The sequence below is a fragment of the Scyliorhinus canicula genome, chromosome 5, assembly GCF_902713615.1.
Source record: "Scyliorhinus canicula chromosome 5, sScyCan1.1, whole genome shotgun sequence".
In the NCBI taxonomy this organism is placed as follows: domain Eukaryota; kingdom Metazoa; phylum Chordata; class Chondrichthyes; order Carcharhiniformes; family Scyliorhinidae; genus Scyliorhinus; species Scyliorhinus canicula.
The window spans coordinates 18,575,034-18,597,234 of NC_052150.1; the positions used below are offsets into that span (position 1 = coordinate 18,575,034).

The following is a 22,201-nucleotide window of genomic DNA, read 5'->3' on the forward strand; positions in this document are numbered from 1 at the left end:
CTGTCCTGTTTCTCACGATTTTATCCTGTTCTTCCTTCAGTTCTTGGTGGCGTCATGAGGGCTCTCAGCTTCATCTAACGATTGTACCAAGACAGTTGTTCTCCTGTGTCATCCTGTGCCCCGTAGGTTAATACTGTTGGCTCCTCTTTATGTATGGTATCATTTTGCATCTTCAAAGCGCCAATTTCTAAAATGTGAAATTCTAATAAACATACTTTTGTTTGAAAATCAGTTTATGTTTTTCAAAAAACTCCAGCACGTTAATTAAATGCAATTTCCCCTTTAGAAATCCATGCTGCCTCTTCCACATTTTTCCCTATGAATATTAATTCTGCCTTAAATAATTATTTCTCGAAGCTACCCCACCACCAAAGTTAAACTGACTGGTCTGTAGTTACTGGGTTTATCCCTGCAGCCTTTTTTTGAACAAGGCTGTAATGTCTGTGATTCTCCAGTCCTCTGGCATATCCCAAGTCCGGGGAAGACTGAAATACTATGGCCCTGCTATTTCCACTCTCATGTCCTTCAATACCCTTGGATGCATCTCACCTGGTCCTGGTGACTTGTCAACTTTAAGTACCGACAGTCAGTCGAGCACATCCTTCTGATCAATTTTGAACCTTTCCAGTGATAGGGTTTCTTCTTCTGTCGCTATGACTTGCGTTGGATCCACCTCCTTGGTAAAGACAGGCAAAATATTTATTTAATACCCCAACTATGTCCCCTGCTTTCACGTGTATATTTCGTTTTCGGTCCCTTATCATCCCTATTCCTCCTTTTAGCAGCCTTTTACTATCTATGTGCCAATAGAAGACTTTGAGATTCCCCTTTATGTTGGCTGCCATCATTTTCTCAAGCAGCCTTTTCACTTCTCTAATGTTCTTTGTCACCTCCTGTCTGAATCTTCTGAATTCCTCATGGTTCACATTTGTATTTTCTACCTGACACCTGTCATCAGCGCACTTGTTCCTCTACATCTTGATTTCTATCCCATTTTTTACCCAGGGGGCTTTGGGTTTGTTTTCGCTACATTTCCCGTTTGAGGGAATATACCTTGATTGTGCGCGAACCATTTATTTTTCCCTTGTTCAGTTTTTCCCACCAACCTTTTGTTGCCGTCTATCTGGCCCAGCTCCATTCTTGCCCCATGAAGACAGTTCTTTCCCCCAATTAATTATTCTTACTCTGGATTGCCTGTTCTTCTTTTTTTAAATCACCATCCTGAATCTTGCGATACAATGATCACTGTCTCCCCACTGACACTTCATCTACTTGGCTCACCTCATTTCCAAGAACAAGGTCTAACAGTGTGACACTAATGGGACTGGACACTGACTGCTGTACAAAAGTTTCCCAAACACAGGGCGTGATTCTCCGCAACGGCCGACGCCGGCGTGAAACCCAAATTTTGACTGGGACAGTGGTAATGTAAAAGATGGAGAGTGGCAAATGTTCTAAATTGTGGGCGCGATTCTCCGCTCCCCAGGCTGTTTCACGACGGCGTCGGAGGCCACTCCTCACCCCCTATTCTCCCCCCCCCCCCCCGGGGGGCTAGGAGTGGCGTTGCGGGGAACTCGGCCGCCGGGCCTTAATGCCAGCGTCAAGGCGGCACACCAATAATGACGCGGCCGGCGGCGCCTTAGTGACGTCAGCTGCGCATGCGCAGGTTGGCGTCTTCCCCTCCGCTGCCCCGCAAGACGTGGCGGCTTGATCTTGCGGGGTGGCGGAGGCGACAGAGTGCGTCTCTTAGAGACGCCGGCCCGGCGATCGGTGGGCACCGATCGCGGGCCAGTCCCCTCCCGAGCACGGCCGTGGTGCTCGATCCCCTCTCTGGCCCCCACAGGCCCCAAACTTACCTTTCGCACGATGCTCACGCCGGCAGCAACCAGGTGTGGTTGCCGCTGGCGTGAACAGGTTGGGAACGTCAGGCCGCTCGGCCCATTCGGGCCGGAGAATCGCAAAACGCGACACGCCATTTTGGGGGGGGGGTGGGAGAATCGCGGGGGGTGCCAGAGCGGCCATCCCGCGATTCTCCCACCCAGCCTGGGGAGCGGAGAATTGCGCCCACAATTTGGGAACATTTGTCACTCTCCATCTTTTACATTACCACTGTCCCAGTCAAAATTTGGGTAAATAAAGTCATCTATTATAACTAATCTATAATGTTTGCATTTCTGTAATTTCCCTGAAGATTTGTTCTTCGGCACCTTCCTCAATAGTTGGCCGTCTACAGACTACACAGAGCAATATCCCAGAGGGCTCAAAGACAGATTCAATTTAGCTGGAGCCAAGGAACAAAACTAATGCACCCTTTTTGTTCCTTAATTCTACCTATTAACTTTCAATTCTCTATACTAGTGCTCTCTGTCTCTCCCGGTATTTTGTGCACACTGGTTTTATTCCCTAATGTTCTCTCTGGGTTTTCACACTCCTCCCGAGTTAGTTTAAAACCATCACAACAACACCAATAAAAAGCCCTGCAAGGAACTCAGTCCCAGCTGTCCGGCTTGTACAGGTGGCATTTTCTCAGAGCCAGCCCCAGTGTCCCAGGAATCTAAAGCTCTCCCTCTCGCACCATCTTTCCAGCCACACATTCATCTGCCTTATCCTCCTATTTCTGTGCTCACTTGCATGTGGCACTGGAAATTATCCAGGGATTACCACATTTGATGTCCTACTTTTTTCCCCTAAAATTTAGAGTGCCCCATTCATTTTTCCCAATTAAGGGGCAATTTAGTGTGGCCAACCCATCTACCCTGCACATCTTTGGGTTGAGGGCGAAACCCATACAAACGCGGGGAATGTGCAATCTCCACACGGACAGTGACCCGGGGCCGGGATCGAACCTGGGTCCTCGGCGCCGTGAGGCAACAGTGCTAACCACTGCACCACCGTGCTGCCCTATTTGACGTCCTACTTGCTAATTTTCTGCCTCGCTCCCTGAATCCTGATTGCAGAACCATATCCCCTTCCTATAAAAGTGATTGGTACCAATGTCCCAGAGGGTTCCAGTGCGGAATCAATTTGCGTAGAATCCGCACATCACAAAGGAGAATTCCGCACCTTTAGGGGCTAGGCCTGCGCCGAAGTGGCTCCCGCTCCGCCCACTGGCGCCAATGGCCTTTGGCGCTACGCCGCCCAGCGTCGGAGAATTCCGCACCTTTGCGGAGGTCCGATGCCGGAGTGGTTGGCGCCACTCCGCTACGTCGGGACCCCCCACCCCGCTGGGTAGGGGAGAATTTTGCCCATTGTCTTGGATATAACTCATGGGAGATGGTTTCTGCTGAGATGGTAAACAGCCGCCATTATTTCTACAAGAGATGACAGTTCAGTTTCTGCATTGCATCTCTTCCTTTGAAGTGTCTTTGTCTGAAAAAGGGTGCAACTTTCCAGTGTCTCTCTGCGGACTAAGTATAATCTATGTAGGAATCCCAGTGAGTGGTTACATTGAAGCATCAGCCAGTTTTTACTTGTATGTCTTTTCGTTTTAGAAAAAGAGGTGGGCTTAAAAGTTCAATAGATTGGCACGTGATCTGGGGCCATGATCCATTATCACAAAAGTGTTTAAAGTGCGTAGCCCACCCCCTGCTAACATCCTTCATCTCTCATGCACCACTCCCAGTTAAAATTCTTCTTAAAGAGGAAATTGCTCTGGATGATGGCAACCGTTCCTATTTCCATCACGTAGAAATTTTCGTGGTCGCAAAAAGTACAAGTGAAATAGAAAGCAGAAAGAATTCATTGGAACATTTTTCACAGATCTTCTCATGAGAAGGATTATTTGAAGGGACTTCAGTTAATGATTGAAAACCTACGAATCCTGGCTGATTACAATCAGAATAAGGTTTGCAAACGTTTATTTTTACTTGCTTAAAATTGTAGGTGTTTGTTGGCATGAGTTTGCTGATTTTGTTTATGGCCGATTGCATGATTTGCGATTTCATTTTTTAATAAATTTAGAGTACCAAATTCATTTTTTCCAATTAAGGGGCAATTTAGCGTGGCCAATCCACCTAGCCTGTACATCTTTGGGTTGTTGGGGCGAAACCTTCGCAAACACGGGGAGAATGTGCAAACTCCACACGGACAGTGACCCAGAGCCGGGATCGAACCTGGGACCTCGGTGGCATGAGACATGACATAAAGCATTCTTGTCCATAACCCAGGACACTGACCAGCTTTTTGTCGTGAACTCTAAAACCGTTGGCTGTTCATCGGTGTTAGAGATGGATACAGATGTCGATTGGTCAGTTCTGCGCTACCAAATATTGAGAAAATACATATCATTGAAAACATTTTTCCTGGTTTGAGTAAAATTTGAATTGCGACAAATGTATTCACATTGTTTGAAGAGTGCCAAGACAGCCAGGTCATTTCAATGTTGTTTTTTTGTTCCTGACTGAGCTTTCCAGAGGAAAAGTGATTGATCCATACTTGTTGTCGCACACCCTCTGAAGCAGGTTGGGTTTTTCTACTGTGGCACATTGGGGAAATATTTCTCAAAAGGTTCAGCTCTGATCCTACCTACTTGGGAGAAACCAGGTTAAACCAGGGCGGTTAAATATTTGTGTTTTCCCTATTTTTGCAAAATAAATTTACATTTTTACCAATTAAGGGGCAATTTAGTGTGTTCAATCCACGTACCCTGCACATCTTTGGGTTGTGGGGGCGAAACCCACGCAAACACGGGGAGAATGTGCAAGCTCCAAACGGACAGTGACCCAGGGCCGGGATCGAACCTGGGACCTCAGCAGCGTGAGGCAACAGGGCGAACCCACTGCGCCACAGTGTTGCCTGTTTTCCCTATTTTTGCAACTCATTTTCCCTAGCTGACTGAGAAGCCCTTCCCTGACCCGTGGATCATGTGTTGATACAACTGAGACCAGTGCATGGGTTAACTCTCAGTCCTCTGCCTTGCATTCCCTGTGAGGAGTTTCAGGGAAAGTATCACTTTTCAAGTATCAATTTACTAAGGACACGGGGCGTCCATACCGAGTAAAATAAGAACTAAGTTTTATTTACACAAATGATACGTACACTACCTGATCGATCCCTACCGGGTTCCTATTCTGGTCGGTTACTGGCCGACCTTTTATACATTGACTAAGATACCCCACCCCCAGCGGGGGAGCTCAGACTCTGCAAGGAGCACAGGGATGACAAACAATCCCACCTCGTAGGTGCCAAGCGGGATATTCCACCCAATGCCATGGTACAGGTAGGTAGCGTGTGTCTGGAACAATGCCTGCTATGTTTTCCGTTTTGCATTCTAAAAAAAAAATGCTGCCAGATTGACAATATTGTCATTTTCAGAGTTGACCCAAAGTGGTAGCTGCTTTCTCTCTGCATGAACAGAGCTCTGCACCGAGACAGATTACCTGTCACCGTAACCCAAAATGACCGAATTTACTAACCACTTCCAGCGGGGGTGTTATTTGGTGCGATCAGATGAAAATGACTTATTGTCACAAGTCGGCTTCAAATGAAGTTACTGTGAAAAGCCCCTAGTCGCCACATTCCGGCGCCTGTTCGGGGAGGCTGGTGCGGGAATTGAACCGTGCTGCTGGCCTGCCCTGGTCTGCTTTACAAAGCCAGCGATTTAGCCCAGTGTGCTAAACCAGCCTGTCTCATATCACTGTCTCCTCGATGTTTCTAGCAGGGGAAATGTCTTAACATGTCTTCACGTAAACAGCTTCGGATATTTGACCATGCAGAATGCAACAGCCCAACCCAGTTACACCACATCTCTCAGGAGACTCTTTTTCTTCCTTTTTTTATTTGTGGGGAGACTGAAATTAACTGCGGCACTTCAGATCTGTCGTAGCATAGACAGTAGAATACAGATGGGAGAGAGAGGCCCTTTATTCACAGTGCTGTTTGACGCTACAAGATAGAAAATTATTATAGTTGGAAACAAGCAACTGGTTCTTCTTTGCAATAATTAATGATCAATTAACGATAAATTAAGCCTCCGGACTAAATTGCAATTTCTCATTTAGACTCATTGCTCCTTCCCCTCCTGCTTGGTGAACTGTTTTCTATTTGTCTAACCAGGTAAACAGTGGTGTTGTCCTGACTGTGATTCTATGCCAGCTCGTACAATGTGGATTCCCTCATAGCCTTATGAGTTAGAGCTGTGCCTCGTGTAGCATCAAGGAGGGTAGATTAAATGTCCCAGTTGTCAATACCCACTCAGTGCTGAGTTAATCAATCTTATAGGCAACATCCTGAATTCTGCATTTAATATCAGGATCCCAATCAAATCAAGCTCTTAATAAGTTGCCCTTTTGAGCTGTGTATTCAGCTTTCTGGTTAGTAACTATCTCCCCTTACAGAGTATAGCCTTTCCCATTGCTATCCATCTACTTGTTACTTTATAGCACCTTCCATCTGCAGATGTTATGTTTGCTAACTGCTTGAATTTGTACACCTAGTTCTGGTTCTCTTGCTTTTATGAGCATTTGGTGATTTGGGTTTTGTCAATGTTCTCCATTCCAAAGTCCATGTCTGCTGTTGCTGTTTCTTCTAATTATTCTTCTGTGCTTGCTACGTGGGCATTGTCATCTGTAAGTCGAAATAATAGAACAAAGAACATTATAGCACAGGAACAAGCCCTTCAGTCCATCAAGCCTGCGCCAATCCAGATTCCTTCTTTAGACCTACTACTTATTTCCCATACGATCTGTTTCCCTCCATTCCCACCCGTTGATGTGTCTATCAAGATACATCTTAAACGATGCTATCGTGCCTGCCTCCACCACCTCCACTGACAGCACCGCCACCAGAGGTGGTTGAAACCACGTCGGCGGGATTGGCCTGTCAGTGGCGGGACTTCGGCCCTTCGCGGGCATGAGAATCGGCGTGGGGGGGCCCGCTGATCGGCGCGGGGGGCACGCCGATCGGCGCGGCGCGATTCCCGCCCCCGCCGATTCCCGGGTGGCGGAGAATTCCGGCCACGGCGGGGGCGGGACTTACGCCGACCCCGGGCGATTCTCCGACCCTGCGGGGGGTCGGAGAATTCCGCCCCCCCCCCGTTAGTGACGCCGAAGGGGACCCTGAGGAAGTGGAAGAGTCGGCCGGCTGCTTCAAAGACAGTGTAGTGGCGCTCTTCTGGGTGGATCGGGAGCTGGTGGTGACTTCAGATCAACCGTTGAGAACACACGGTACTGTGCAATCTGGTTGACCATCTCCGCGATGCGGGGGAGGGGGTACGCATCCAGTTGCGTGAACCGGTTAATGGTCTGGCTGTAGTCCACAACAATCGATTCTTTTCCCCGTTCTGGACGACCACCACATGCGCTCGCCAGGGGCTGTTGCTGGCCTCGATGATCCCTTCACTCAACAGTCGCTGGACCTCCAACTTGATAAAAATTATATCTTGGGAACTGTACCGCATGCTCCTGGTGGCGATGGGCTTAGAGTTGGGAGTGAGGTTTGCAAAGAGCGAAGGGAAGGGGGGGACCTTGAGGGTCACAAGGCTGCACACCGTGAGGGGGGAGTAAGGGTCCGCCGAACTGTAGGGTCAGGCTTCGGTGACTGTCGATGGATAATAAATTGCTCTACCGTCAATTCACTGTGAGACCGTGAGAACGAGTGAACATTAGACTTTATTATCCATGAACTCGTCTGCCAGAGTCGGCTGTACAAATGAGTGCCACCCACAGGTGGTCGGTCTATATATCACCCCGGTGAGGGCGGTGCCAGAGGCGGAGCCCACCGGGGTTCCAGTACAGTACCTGGAAGTAGCCCGTACTATCATTTCCAGGTCATAGGTCACAGCACTATACAGACTGTTCATACTTAGGTGAATACATTCACCACGGTTTCCTTTGCAGGTCTACCCAGGGGTGTGGTCTGACACCACAATTACTCAATATGCAGCATCTACCACCTCAGCCAGCAGCGTTTTGTCCATCACACAGAAGTCTATCCGGGAATACATCTTGTGGACGTGGGAGTAGAATGAAAACTCCTTCCTCCTTGGCCTCCCAAATCTCCACGGATCAACCCCCCGCCCCACCAATGCACTCCATAAACCTCCGCAGCTCCTTTGCCACAGCTGATACCTTATATCATAATATAACAGTGACATCATTATTCATGTGAAAGAGACTCTGTAGAAAGATGGAATAATTTGTAAATGAGAGATGTGTAAACCCTATCACGTACCTAGTGTAAATAACGTAGTTTTGAAGAAATCTGAGTCAGAGCTAAATCACTGAATGACTGAGAGAGGGAAATCTTCCCAATATAGATCAGGCCACAACAAGATACCTAAAAAGAGGTCCAAATACTATTCCTTGCGGAAGCCAAACCATAAAACATGGAAAAGCAGTGATGGCACCAATTTAACAATGATTTTATGCCATCGCCAGAATAACAACGGCGATAAATCGGAATAAGTCTACATCAAAGGAAGAATCAGAAGACTTATCTTGGGATAAGAGGCACACCAGGAATCGGTAGCAATGTCAGTACCAATCGAGCAGTCAATGGCAGGTATTTAAAAACCTCAAAGGTCCACAGAAGGGGCAGGGTTGGGAATTGTGGGAAAACACTTCCTGAGGTGTTGAGCAGCACGAAGCTTACATGCCAAAGAACAAACGCACCAGATTAGTTCATTCCTCTACGTCTGGTGCCTGTCACTGACAACGTCCTCCTGAGACAGGCAGTTTAGAACATCTGCAAAACTGTGGTAAAAGTGTTTGATACATATTTCAGCCCAAGCCAAAACCTCATAATCGAGCGAGCGCTCAGAGACCCCAAAGGCCAGGGCAAGCCATCAAATTGTTCCTGACAGACTGGTATCGGCCAGTTAGTTATTGCGGGTGTGGTGCATTGAAAGATAAACTCATTTGCTACCACATTGTCGTTGGAGTCTGCAACGAAAAGCTGTCAGGTTTTTACAGACGAAGGATGACCTAACACTCAAACAAGTGGTTCAATACTCTAGGCAGGTGAAAATTAGTAAAATCGGGCTGTAAATGGTGGAAATACCGAGGTTTTTTTGGTGGGTATGCTCAAAGATGGCAACCATGCCTACTCAAAAGCTTTCCCAAACAGGCAAAAGGGGAGGCAAACCTACAGCAGCCGTCTTGTAGAGCCCAAGCTGCAGGGCAGGAGTGTGCAACGGGGGGAGTGGGGGGGGGGGGGGGGGGGGGGGGCGGGCAGAGTGTTTCCAATGCAGAAAGACAGGACACTTCAGGAAGCTCTGCAAATCCGAAAACATTCATTAAAGGAAGACACCAAAATAAAGTCTTTGAAACATAGAGGAGAGATTTACTTCCCTAGAATCGCCTCAAATATATAGGTTGAATGAAGCAGTTTTGAAGAAACCTACCGGAGTCGGATCTAAATTTCTCATGACTAGAGACAAACCTTCCCAATACTGATTTGGCCACAAGTTACCTGAAGAGAGATCCAAATACTATTCAATGTGGAAACCAAAGCATAAAACAGTGCACTTGTGCAGGCTGATTGAGTTGGGTTGTGACATCCTTCATGGTCAAATATCAGATGTTAGTTCAGGCATAAAAGCGTCATTATGTTCTGCCTCCAATGTTGCTCGCACTAAAAAGCACTCTGGCTAAAAGTGGTTAGAAAATGTCCAAGGTGACAGACGATCTGTCTCTTGATGCAGAACTCACATAGAGAGAAGAGCTACCACTTTCAGCCAACTCACAAAATAACAATAACATCAAGCCAACCCTGAGGGTCAAGCTGCCAGTTCGAGGGGCGTGTGTACTCAACACCTTGCTGTGTGGCTGCGAGACATTGATGATGTATAGCTATCAAGGGAGGGAGCTCAGCAACTTTCATCTTTGTTCTTTGCAGTGCTTTCTGGGCATCTTCTGCAAGGAGACAAAATCACCGATGTGACAGTCCCCTCAAAGGCAAACCTTCCAAGCATGTTGGCACTCATCAAGCAGAGTAAGATAGCCGGTTCGGCCATCTTCACAGGATGGAAAATGGACATTTATCCATGGATTTTTCTATTTGAAGAGGAAGCTGGAGCCAAAAGAGCTGTAAGACGTTCAAAGCTCTGCTTCAAGGATACTGCCAAGCATGAGAACAAGGCCCTAAATATTGATTTTTGTACCCGGGAGGCCCGAGCTAATGTCAAGGAGAAATGACGACATCACCATGACAATCAGTGGTTACAGGAACTTGGCAACAGAACAACCCACAATGGCACCTGATCACCACTCCATATGTGGCATTTGTGGCAGAACCTGTCTCTCACAGATTGCCCTCCAGCCATCGGCCAAAAGTGCATCATATAAAGTTATTCCACCCCAATGGAATGGATTTGGTGCACGCCCATCATATTACTCAGGGGAAAGGTGCTGTCGGACATGAAGAATAATCAGTTAAGTGAGGTTCCAACTGGCTGTTGGTGCCAGAGAATCAATGAAAAATGAAATGAAAATGAAAATCGCGTTATTGTCACGAGTAGGCTTCAACGAAGTTACTGTGAAAAGCCCCTAGTCGCCACATTCCGCCGCCTGTCCGGGGAGGCTGGTACAGGAAATGCCAGTAAAAGTCAAAGAACGAAAGACTTCCACTTATACCACGCCCTGCAAAACGTTACATCTAATGAGGGACTTTTGAAGTGTAGTCACTGTTGTGATGTAGGAACCGTAACAGCAATATGTGCACAGCAAGCTCCCACAAACCGCAATGTGATAATGACCAGATTGTTTTTTTGTGCCGTTGACTGGAGGGTGAATATTGGTCGGGACACCAGATAAACCTCCAATTGTTCTTTGAAATAGAGCCAGAGGATCTTTTACGTTGACCCGAGAGGGCCGACTGGGCCTCAGTTTCCTAGATCTCATCCGCAAGACAGCACATCCGACTGTGCAGCACTCCCTGAGCACTGCGCTGTAACCTCAGGCTGTTCTTCTGTGCTCAGGTTTCTGGAATGAGACTTGGCGGTGAGACGGGTGTTGTGTAATATACTCTTGGATAACACAGGCTGCAACTCAATGCAGCTTTGACCAAAAGATACTCCAGACTTTGAAGTAAGTTCAATGTGATTTATTGAACCATTAGCACAGTTCTCTATGAGTTTGACTCTTCTGCTAATCTTGCTATAGTAACTCAGTCTAACTGACCAGTCTGCTCTAAGCCACGTGGTGGGTGTGATGCTCCTGATCTGCCCCTGTCCTACTCTCTAAGTTTCGCCTGCGGAAAGAGTCAGAGCATGTGTGCCCTATCCTTATATATGGTTTGTGTAATGCCCCCTTGTGGTAATGCCACCTCTGGGTGTCTTGACTGCCCATTGGTTGTGTCCTGTTCTATGTGTTCATTAGCTGTATGTCTGGCATCTCTGGTGCTCCCTCTAGTGTTTACTTAGTTGTAGTGTATTTACATTAACCCCTTGTGTAAATACAGTGATGCATATCACCACAAGAGCTGCCAACTGAGCCACAGCTGGCACCTTCACGAGGAAAGAGCAAGTGGCAGGAAAATAGGGGTTTCGTGGCCCTGTAAATGGGGAGCTTCATTGTGGAGATAGGTGAAGAGTGCTTGAAGCTTATATTTGTTCCATGACATATCGAATCAGGATTAATCAGTAACATACACTTCTGGAGCACCTTCAGCGTGAAAAAAATGTCTCTCAGTGTTTTACTGAGGTTCAATTCGAATGGGATACTGAACTAGAAGGGGAGTGGAGTGACTAAATGCTTTGGTCACAGAGGGGGATTTTAAGGAGGACCTGAAAGGAGGGAGGTGGAGAGTCTGGTCATTTGAAGGATAGACTTGCAGACGGGATCCTCCATTTCACCGGTGGCGCACTCACACTCGCAGGTTTCCCGACGGCGTGGGGGTGCCCACAATGGGAAACCTCATTAGCCGGCTGCCGGGAAGCAGGATCGCGCAGCCAGCGTGGGTACGCGCCGGACCAGAAAACGGGTGCGGCGGGATGGAGAATCCCACCCAATAGCTTTATTGGAAAGGTGTTTACTCAACAGGCTATAATGATAGACTGACTGCGAGCCCGCCCAAACTGGCGACGTGGGCATCAGGACGTCAAGTGATCCAACTCTTAAAGTGACCTTGTTCTAACTGGGAACAAACATACGTAGATGACACTTTCCTCCAACTTTACATCAAAGGTTCCTGTAACCAAACACGACATAATGTTAACAATTAAAATTTGCAATGTGAACAATTAACAAACGCGACAGTCACCAAGTTAGACGTCTCGGAGGATACCGATTCCTGTCTGCACGCCTGTCTGCTTTTTCATGTTGACTGTAACCCCGAATGTTTTTGGTTGAGTTTGAACATCGTCCATTATTGCCTCAACAGGTCGATGAAAGATTTTGCGATTGACTCGGTATTGAAATGTCCTCAACTGGGGTTTGTCATCCACAGTTGTTTCAGGTATTGTAAATTCTCAGGCATGTGCAGGTCTTCACTTGACACAGTTTGTTGTGGACTTGGTTTACTCTGTTTGTGGTAAAATGGGGCGGGATTCTCCGGCCCCCCGTTGGGTCGGAGAATCGCCCGGGGCCGGCGTCAATCCCGACCCCCGCCGTGTCCCGAATTCTCCGCCACCCGAGATTCGGTGGGGGCGGGAATCGTGCCGCGCCGGTCGGCGGGCCCCCCGCGGCGATTCTCCGGCCCGCGATGGGCTGAAGTCCCGCCGCTGACAAGACTCTCCCGCCGGCGGGAATCAAAACACCTACCTGACTGGCGGGATTGGCGGCACAGGCGGGGGCCAGGGTCCTGGGGGGGGGGAGGGGGGGTGCAGGGTGATCTGACCCCGGGGGTACCCCCAAGGTGGCCTGGCCCGCGGTCGGGGCCCACCAATCGGCGGGCGGGCCTGTGCCGTGGGGGCATTCTTTTTCTTCCGCCTTCGCCATAGTCTTCACCATGGCGGAGATGGAAGAGACCCCCTCCCCTGCGCATGCGCCGGGATGACGTCAGCAGCCGCTGACGCCCCGGCGCACGTTTGGACGTACGCCGGCCGGCGAAGTCCTTTCGGCCCCGGCTGGTGTGGCACACGTGGCCCGTGCCATCGGGAAGTCAGCCCATCGGGGGTGGAGTATTGGGGGTGGGGGGCCTGAGGTGACGTCCTGAAGCCGTCCCAATGGTGTGCGGCGTACTCAGCGATTATGCCGTGTCTGAGGGGGCAGAGCATCCGCAAAACGCCGCACCCCTGGTTTCGGCGTAACAATGGATTCTCGAGCCAATCACCGAATGTGATTTCAGCGTCGGCAATTGGAGAATCCCGCCCCAAGTGTTGATGCTGGTGGACTGCTACAACAGCAAAATTGGCACTGCTCCCAGAGAAATTCAGCAGCCGTTAATGAGCCAGCACCGGCGCCACATGGAACACGATCGATTCCAATGAGAAACGGTGTGGGATTCGGCGGAATTGGGATTGACAAGCTGCAGCCGCATGTCAGCACTCTGCTCCCCACACACACTCATCCCAGCCAACAAGATGGCAGCACGGAGAGCGGTACCCCGGTTTGCGAGACCGTGTCAGATGCCATGGAGGAGAGCGGGCCACCCTGTACCCCAGGTTGGGAGGGAGGCTGCCACCTGCTGCTGTACACCGGCCCTGGGCACAGGTGGCAAAGGCCGTGAGCACCGTGGACAACACTGCCAGGACCGCCCAGCAATGCCGCAAAAAACTGCACTCAGTGTGGCCAGAGTGAGTAGGCAGCACTGTTCCCATGGCACCAACCCCCAACCCACACACCTGCAACACTGCCCCCCCCCACCCAGAGGGCGACCAGACCCCACCCGCCAGCGATGCGCGTATCCCACCCTACAGCAAATGCCAGTACCCATACCATCTGCCATGGCGGGTGCCCTGGCCTCGAAGGCCACCAGCTACCCACAGCTGTACTGCACATGCCCGTCTCTCTCACCATCACCCCCCCCCCCCCCCCCCCGCCTCTCAGCAGAGCAGCGGACACTGGACCTGGTTGCTGGGCCCAGAGAGAGGGCAGTCACCGAGGTGGAGGTCAGTATTCGGCGAGCAAGTGAGACCCCGCTAAATTGCGCTTCCCCATGATCATGTGTGTCACCAAAATCCACACACTCCCCCTCCACCACCACCGCCCCCACACCCCTCCTCCACCACCAGCAGTACCCCCACACACCACCCCCACGCACCCCACCACCACCCCAACCTCGATCCCATCATGTGTTATGTCTTGTGTCTTGCAGGAGCACCTGGCGACGAGGCCGTTCCCCGACCCCCAACCCCAGCGGATAGCAGCGAGGAAGAGGAAATGGACACCGATGAGAGCCCTCGAACTGCAGCCTGTGACACCCCGGAGCATCAGTCCGGTGACACCACTGACTTCTCGTCACAGCTGCCTCCAACACCCTCCACCATCCCAGAGACACTCACCTCGGTTGGGCACTTTAATGAAGAGGGTCCTGGGACACTGTCTGGTGGGCACTACACACGTGCTGCAGTACATCAGGTGGAGGTAGGAACCCCCGAGAGGCGGACGATTGGAGGGTGGCCCATCCCCAGGGACTAGCTGCCACCCGGACAGGTTCCAGCTTCTGGAAAGGGCGGTCCCATCGATATTGGCGATGCAGTCCCAGGGACTGAGGGGATGTCAGCAACCATCCAGCGCCTGCAGGAGCAGCTGGAGGAGTCCGACCACCTGCAGGGGCAGGAGGATTTGCCGACCATGCGTGCCGCCCACACCAACACCGCACGGGTAGGGTCCACGGTAGAGGTCTAGGGGGCAAAGGTATCGGCCATGGGGCAGGATATCCAAGGCCTGGGGCACTCTTTGCGGCAATGGCCAAAGCACGGGGCAGGGCTGCCCTATCACAGGCAGCCATGTACCAGGACCACCTGGAGCAACGGTGCTCCAGAGCGTGGCCCAGTCACAGCGGGTCAGGGCTGAGGCCATTGGTGGCATTTCCCGAGCACTGGCTGGCCTGAGCCAGTCACAGAGGGAAGTGGCACAGCCACTGGCTGATTGGATAGACCCACAGGGAGGGCAGGTTTGGGGGTGGGATAGGGTGCCGTACCGCTGACCGGGCCCCCTAGTTGGTGAACCTGGAGGCGATTAGGGCATCCCGTCCACCTTGGTCCAGGCCCACTTTATGCTGCCTCCTGTGCCTGCCCGGGCCCCATGTCCTGCCCATCCCTGGCCTCCCCCGCGTCCTCCTCCTCGGACAAGGCCTGGCGTTCATCTTCCTCCTCCAGAATGGTGGCCCTCTGTTGTGTGATGTTGTGGAGGTTACTGGGTTGTAGGAATAGGGTGGAGGGGTGGGCTTAGGTGGGTTGGTCGATGGGCCAAATGACCTCCCTCTGCACTGTAAATTCTATGGGTGCGATTCTCCCAAAACGGGAGAAATCGTAAGGCTGGCGTCAAACCCGGGCGGGTTTGACGTCAGCGCGCCCCTTCCCGACCGGGAACCGATTCTGGTCCCCGGTCGGGGCTAGCAGCCCGACGCCGTAAGCTCCGGCATCACGGGCTTAACGAATTTCATTAAGCCCGCTTGCCGGAGTTAGCGCCGGCTGACGCGTCATATGACGTCAGCCGCGCATGCGCGGATTGGAAGACTCCAACCCGCGCATGCGCGGATGACGTCATCGCGTATTTGCGCGAAACCCGCGCATGCGCGGGCCGGGATGCCCCTCAGCCGCCCCGCGAATGGATACTGCGGGGCGGCGGAAGGAGAAATAGTGCGCGGGCATCGGGCCCGCGGCCGTGGTACTGCCGTGCCAATCGGTGCCATGGTTATAAAAAGCGAGTTGTTCCCGCCGTTCTTACGAACGGCCAGACCAGGTGTGTTTGCCGTTCGTAAAAACAGCGTAAAGGGCTGGGACTTCGGCCCATCGAACAGCTGTGAATCGCTGCCGGCCGTAAAAAAACGGCGGCAGCGATTCATGTCGGGAGTTGGGCGGGGGGGGCAGGAGAATAGCGGGAGGGCGGGAAAAATGTCGGGAAGGCCCTCCCGCTATTCTCCGACCCGTCGTGGGGGGCGGAGAATCGCGCCCTATGTTTAGGTCTCTCTCCTTGAGGTTTCAATCTTGCTGCATTCACAATCATGTTTTACGTCTTGTTTCTGGAATACAACTTCTAACCTCTCTGGTTGAAGCTGTTGCTCCTGAGGATTTCCAAAAGGGTTCTCGCCCTTTAAAAACATATCAAATTCAGCCCTTAGGATTGCTTTGTCAGCAAAGTCAGGTTATGGTCATTCTTCTTGCTGTTGGTGTGTTCCTTGGACTTCAGATGGTGCTGTACAGCGCGAAATGGGAAAGGAATATTGTTGTTTCAGACTGCACTCTGAGCAGGTCCAACTCTTTCATTGGGTCATCTGGAACAACTCCTTCATGAGTCTCCGTGCTGCTCCTTTTGCTCCTGGTGTTGCCGTTGTTGCCGATGGGAATCTTTTGATTCTCATTGACCATTGATGCAAGAAGGGAGTCAGCAGTCCTTTTTCCAAACTGAATATTCTTTCCAATGAATTGGAGAGTTTCCTTCTGATCAGGCGTTTAGATATGTGGCTCAGTTTCGTGTTCCACTGCGGTTCGGAGTTCACAAAGGGAGCACGTAAATGCATTCCCGTCACCCTCGCCAAGTCTTTCAGTGTACTTTTGACCTTTGTTTTTGTCACAGCATGCACATGCACCTCCCGTAAGCTCTTCACCCTTTGTTTCTCGATCCTGAACCACATTAGTTACAGTAACGCTGAGCCTCCGTCTTGGTCCCAACACAGCCGGCCTGAGTCTCGACCACAACGGCTTTTCGAGCTTTTTCAGCAGCTGCTACTTTCCGTTCCTTTAGGCTTGTGGTTGGGCTGCTTCGACACCTTGAGATTCACCTCAACACAGTTTAGCTACATTCTCTTCAGCCAGGTTCTCCCCATTAGGGCTGGATGGTTACCTTTAACACCGTGCAGGGACAAGTCTGCGACTTGTCTGCTTAGCTGCACATTTACATCGATATGGTCCCGTTTCTCTGGTATAGGTTTCAGTATTACCTTTGAGTGTTTCAAGGTGATGTGGCATAGTTTGACTTGGTAAACTGTTTCAGGGACCGACAATATGGCTGCCTCCATTTTCACTGGTTGTCCGCCCCATAAAGGTGTAACCCAGTGAGGGCTCATTGCGCCTCCCAGTGGCCAATACGTTCAACGACGGTTTATCATCTGACTGTGACTCTGGTCCCTCATATCACTCTTCCCTCTATTCAATTTTCCACTTGATGTATTTGGTTCTTGTTTTATATAATTCTTGTTTGAAACTTGTCGGCCTTTCCTCCAACAAGCATGTTCGATGCGCTCCTTTTTACCACAATTCCTTGGCTGGATCCTCCATTATGGGGACTATGTCCCCCACGCCGGTGTCAAAACTGTGGCGTTTCACGCCAGAAAAATTGGCATGAAAGGGCCACATATTCCTGTCGCTGCATGGGGCTAGCAGGGACCCGGCGGAGATCGAGCAGCTTTTGCTGCAGAAATGGGCCCCCGCACTTCCGGGTCGGAGGCCGTGCAAGCACACGGCAGCGGCCTCCAGCAGCCGTGCCATGCTCCATGACGGAGACGGACCGCGGAGCTGGACCCTAAAATTAAACCCCCCCCGATCGGCCGCACGCCCGACCCTCAATGCCTGCACAAACATTTCCCGGCCGCCTAAATCGCCCTCCCCTGCCCACCAATCGGCCCGCCCTCAAACAGGGCGGCCACGGACTATGTCCGCAGCCGCCCCGTGAGTATCCCGACCAGCTGGACCACATTTGATCCACGCCGTCGGGACTTTGGCTGGTCGAGATGGAGAATGGCGGAGCGGGCCTCTGGCAATAGCCCCAGGTAGCTCCTAGATGGCACGCCGTACTCTCCAAGCATTTCGGGGCCCACAGAATCGGGGACCGACCTCAGTCCCGATTCTGTGCAGGAAAGTGGATTCTCCGCCTCATGTCAGCCGCGATTTCTGCATCAGGGTGCAGAGAATCCAGCCCACTGTCTTTCACATCTTTACTCCAGCAATCAATTGGTGTGTGCCCAATTTTTGCACATCAACGGCAATATCGAATCTGTGTCTGTGTTGTGGTCTCAGCTGATATTTCATAGATGTTAGTGCTCAAGCTTAACTGTTGTGTTCCTTAGCTGCTAGTTTCATATAAATTGCAACTTCTAAAGCCTTTTCAGGTCTCAGTTGCTTTTTGTTGACAGCCTTTTCTGGATAGCTTTTGGCCCACACACAAGTCTGTCTCTAATGGTGTAGTTCAAGACATCTCCAAATTCACAGTATTCAGCTAATTTCTCTAAAGTAGCTGCAAACTGGTAGCTAACTGGTAGCAAACTGGGCTTGTTTAGCACAGGGCTAAAGAGCTGGCTTTTAAAGCAGGCCAGCAGCACGTTTCAAATCCCGTACCAGCCTCCCCGAACAGGCGCCGGAATGTGGCGACTAGGGGCTTTTCACAGTAACTTCATTTGAAGCCTACTTGTGACAATGAGCGATTTTCATTTCATTTCATTTCAAACTGTGTGATTTATTCACCTTCTTGCTGGTTATGTTAATGGAATCTGAACGTCTCAGTGAAGACCAAGGGTTTCGGTGAGGAATGGCCTTGCGATATCGCCACAATCTCACCATACATTTTCGAGCCTAGTTTTTCTGGGTGCACCAGAATTCCCCCCCCCCCCCCCCCCCCCCCCCGCCCCCCCCCCCCCCGCCCCCCACACACACACACACAGTCAGCGCCGGCCCTAGGGTTGCTGACGCCCCGGGCAAGCTGAACTTCGGCGCCCTTGAGAGGGAGCGGGGCCGAGAGGGGGGGCGGGGCCGAGAGGGGGGGCGGGGCCGAGGGGGGGGGCCGAGAGGGGGGGCGGGGCCGAGAGGAGGGGGGCGAGAGGAGGGGGGGCGAGAGGAGGGGGGGGCGAGAGGAGGGGGGGGGCGAGAGGAGGGGGGGGCGAGAGGAGGGGGTGGCGAGAGGAGGGGGGGACGAGAGGAGGGGGGGCGAGAGGAGGGGGTGGCGAGAGGAGGGGGGGGCCGAGAGTGGGGGGCGGACAGAGGGGGGGGCCGCCGTGGGGGAGTGCGGCCACCGCGCATGCGCTGGTTGGCACCGGCCCAACTGCGCATGCGCGGGACCCGAGTCTCTGGCGCCCCCTAGCAATTGGCGCCCCGGGCGACTGCCCGAGTTGCCAGTGCCTTGAGCTGGCCCTGCACACAGTCTTGTGGGGAGAGAGTGTGCAGGCGTTAGCTTGAGAGAGTCAGAAGTACAGATAGTGTGAGGAAGAGCAGGTCATCGTTTATATAAGTATAAAGATTAGTTGTCGATGAGTATAGTTTATATGTTAATAATCAACTGTGTATTCTTTAGGAGTACGTGCCTAATCCAAAATTAGTAGTGTTAATAAATTTATAGCTTTGCTCAAGTTCAAGCCATTTTGTGGCTTTTGCGAACACTACGCCAACCATCCCGAATTTAGCAACACTAAGAACCCCACACTTGGAACACCCCCAACACCAAACTATTGTTGCAGGGTGCTTTGCTGCTCACAGTGGTGGATGCATTGTTCCAGAACTTTTCTGGGCAGAGCACATGGCAAGCTCTTTTGATGCTGTTTTCACTGAAATCTTTGTTTAAATTTCAGTTACTTTGATAGTTGTTGCTATTATGAGGCACCCCTCTTGTTTCCAGCTTTGGTGGAGCGAAGCATTGAGCTTCTCAATTATACTCAGATACCTGCGCAAGGATTGACGATATTTCCTTTCATTTTACTTCCCCGGGGGTCTGCTGACATGTTGCGACCTCCTCGTTGCCAGTTTTCTTTGCGGTATTTTTAAAAGCATCGGCTTTCAGATCACAAAGGTACGACAAGAACTTTATTGGATGGTGCCGTCTCCACATGCTGCTAGAACAGGTGACTATTATTCTGCTGATGATGTCATCAGTACGTCACGTGACCACATTCTTAAAGTGACCTTGTTCCCGCCAAAATAAAAGTGCGTACACAACAGAGACAAAAAGTTAGGCCGGAATTCCAAAAAGTAGGCCCTTTATGGCTGAAAGCATGGCCACAATGGTGATGAAGTAAAAAAAAGGGCATAGTTAGATGACTGGGAAGAAGGTGGCATAACGGTACTGTCACTGGACTCTTAGTCCAGAGACCCAGGGCAAGATCTGGCTTCAAATCCCACCGTGGCAGAAGGTAAAATTCGAATTCAAATTTTAAAAATCTGGAATATAAGAAGTCGATTGTCGTAAAAACCCATCTGGTTCACTTTAGAAGAAGGAAATCTGCTGTCTTTAACTGGGCTGGCCTACACGCGACTCCGGATCCACAGCAAGGTGGTTGGCTCTTCAAAGCCCGCTGAAATGGAGGGCAGTTAGGGATGGGCAAGAAATGCTGGCCCAACCAGTGACGTCCATATTCCAACAACTTTCAAAAATATTTTGGGGTATTGAAGGAGATTGGTGGGTTAGGGAGTGGCAAGGAATTGGAAGGGTTTTAAATATCTTGATGAGAGCTGGCTTAGACAGGGGCAGGAAGAGGAACTTAACCTTCTCTGGCAGATACTGATCAACTGTTGCAGCCCTGGGAAACGATTTAAAGTCAGCATCTATTCAGCTCGGGTTAAGGAGAAGAATGGGAGTTGTTACCCTGCCGGCAGTCCACAATTGACTAGTAAATAGTGGGATGAGATGGCAGGGTGAGTCTTCAAAGAAATATCAGAATCCCAGCAGCATCATGATAATGTGAGATTTCAATTGCCACGATATCACCTCGGAATCAAGTTAACGGAAAGGAAACGGATGGAGAGGAATTTCTCAAATTTGTACTGCAGAATTTTCTTGATCGCTGATGTTTCCATCCCAACGAGGAAGAAAGCAGTACCGGATCTAATTTGGGGAAATCAATTGGGGCAGTTGGAGGATGTCCCATTCGGGGAGCATTTGGGAAAGAATGATCACAATATCATTAGATTCAGAGTAATTATAGAAATAGACTGGAAACAGACAAGAAACAAAGGTGAAGATACTCAACTGGAGAGGGCTGATTGCAGTGAGTTGGATTGGTATGGAAGATGTGCATGTAAAACATTAAATGAGCAACAGGAAAATCTTCAAAGAGGACATTGTTCAGGTACAGGCTGGGCTATGAGGGAGAAAAGAAGGGCAAACAAATCTGGTGTTGTATTATGGCTAAAGAGATTAGAATGAAACAGAAAACAAAAGGCTTGTGGTAAATGACAGGTTCATAACACAGTTGAGAACCAAGCGGAGCATAGAAATTGCAGAGGGGAACTGGAAAGAGAATTGAGAAGGAAAGGCAAGGGCAGTACGGTGGCGCAGTGGGTTAGCCCTGTTGGCTCACGGCGCCGAGGTCCCAGGTTCAATCCCAACTCTGGGACACTGTCTGTGTGGAGTTTGCACATTCTCCCCGTGCTTGCGTGGGTTTCGCCCCCACAACCCAAAGATATGCAGGCTAGGTGGATTGGCCACGCTAAATTGCCCCTTGATTGGAAAAAATGAATTGGGTATTCTAAATTTATAAAAGAAAAAAGAGAAGGAAAGGCAGTGTATTAGAAAAGATTAGTGGGTATTATAAAAGATAACACTGAAGTATTTTAATAATAGTAATAATAATCTTTATTAGTGTCACAAGTAGGATTACATTAACACTGCAATGAGGTTACTATGAAAATCCCCTAGTCGCCACTACGGCGCCTGTTCGGGTACACAGAGGGAGAATTCAGAATGTCCAATTCACCTAACAGCACGTCTTTCGGGATTTGTGGGAGGAAACCGGAGCACCCGGAGGAAACCCACGCAGACACTGGGAGAACGTGCAGACTCCGCACAGACATTGACCCAAGCCGGGATGGTCAAAGGAAGGGTGGATTAATTAAGGACCAAAATAAAATCTTCCTGTTAAGGTGAGACTGAGGTATTAAATTAATTTTTAATATCCATCTTCACAAGAGATGAGGATGTTGCCAATGTCACAATAAAGGAGGAAGTAGTAGAGAAAAAGGATAGGATGAAAATAGATAATGAGGAATGCCTAAAAGTTAACATTGCTCAGAGTAGGATAGTCACCCAGTCCAGATGGAATGCATCCTTGATTGCTGAAGGAAATATAGCTCCAATTAGCAGGTTCTCTGCCCATAACGACTCCAATATTGACAGAGAGACACTGGGGAGGGGTGGGGGTGGGGTGCAGCTTTGCAATCTGAAAACCCAAAACATGT

At 50.4% G+C, this 22,201-nt stretch overlaps 1 protein-coding gene across 3 annotated transcripts in view; it reads left to right on the forward strand.

Moving 5' to 3' along the window:
• Positions 1–22,201, forward strand: part of LOC119965820 (C-C chemokine receptor type 4-like) — a 102,902-nt gene that overhangs the window by 51,283 nt on the left and 29,418 nt on the right. Inside the window, exon 1 of one of the 3 annotated variants that reach the window (XM_038796697.1) lies at positions 3,603–3,844. The exons of 1 other annotated variant lie outside the window; for it this stretch is intronic. The gene's annotated coding sequence lies outside the window, so the exon portion shown is untranslated. Of the gene's footprint in view, positions 1–3,602; positions 3,845–22,201 lie in introns of those variants that run through there. One more of the 3 variants, XM_038796695.1, reaches the window with a different exon arrangement.